Raw genomic sequence first — 1,434 nt, 5'->3', positions numbered from 1 at the left:
GTGCGCGCTTTTGTCGTTACTGTATGCGCCCGCGGTCATGTTACAATCTACGCGAATAACGTTTATGTTCATTATATTGATTGACATGTCCGATTCGTGCCATCTTCGCGGTCGCAGTATACGCTTCAACGAGAATCTCAGCAGCGCTACAATGCTGTATGCACATCTAATCTCGCATCTCATTGTGTTATATTGAGTTTGCACGGAGCGTAATCGGGTATTCTCCACCCTCATCATTATCGTCATCGGTGTCAGTGTTGTTGTTGTTATTGTCACTACGCACTACATCAACGGTTTCAAGCACGTCGCGACGTACTAATTTCCGTAAAATCGCGCGTTTCAAAAATTCATTTATGTCTCGCACTTCGTACGAATTCCCCCTCGGGAATTGTAATTTTCGCGTCGTCTTTGGCAAAATAAAATTTCAGTCAGTGTCGTTCGTGCGTAGCAATGAGTCTTTTTGGCGTGAATTTTGATTACTTTCCAACTTTTATTTTCATGAATGATTAACGTTCCAATGCAAAATTTTTCATTTGTTAGCTTCAATAATACTAGCTAAAATTAAAAATGACTCACTGCATCTGACACTAATTGGCCAAAAAATGTCGAGAACCGCTTTTTGAATAATTCGTAGTAATATTTGTAATATAGTTTGTGATTTGTGATCAGGGTGAGCATCCTTATTTTCGGGATATTTAATTATATAATTTTAAGATTTTTGTTAAATTAATTTTTCATATTTTCTATTTCAATATTTCCATTATTTCCTTTTTTTCGTCCTTTTTTCTTTTTTCTTTTTCTTTTACTTTTTTTGGGTTTAATTCTGGCATTTAAATCCTCGAGATAAGGGAGCTCACCATGACAGGATAATTTTTATTCACAGTTTATGTATGTTAGTTTGTGTCTCTGAGGAGGGCTCAAAAGTGAACTGAAACATGTAAGCGCGTTTTAATTAATAAAGAAGTTTCACATTTCATAGATATATTGTTTGCGCGATGTCTTCTGCACTTGACTCCTACTGTCCGTATCCTTTCCAGTTCTTTGAAATAAAATTTGTTGTTCGATTCGTTTATGTTCAATATCGTGTGATAAGTCTCAAAAATCGCCAGACTGAGCTTGAAATCACCCTCAAATCGTCCCTCAAATCTATGGCGAGAAAGTAGTAGCCGCGAGGACGGTACTCTTCCCGCTGAGCGTAAGTATCAACAAAATGACGGAAAAAGCGTTCGACTAATACTGACATTTCACAACAACTCGTCGATCTTTTTAAATTCATGCGCGTCTACCGTTTGTAGAAACCGCAGACACATTTGTCCGCAGGAGCTTTAATCATACGTCTGATAGGACGTGCGATTGTATTCTTCGTCGTACTGTTCCCGAAATATCGCAGTTCTTTAGGCGGTCGAAGATTACTAAAACTATCAAAATACACGA

This window comes from Trachymyrmex septentrionalis, unplaced genomic scaffold, assembly GCF_001594115.1.
Source record: "Trachymyrmex septentrionalis isolate Tsep2-gDNA-1 unplaced genomic scaffold, Tsep1.0 scaffold45, whole genome shotgun sequence".
Classification (NCBI taxonomy): domain Eukaryota; kingdom Metazoa; phylum Arthropoda; class Insecta; order Hymenoptera; family Formicidae; genus Trachymyrmex; species Trachymyrmex septentrionalis.
The sequence above is the reverse complement of the archived record's forward strand: the minus strand, read 5'-3'. Positions refer to the sequence as shown.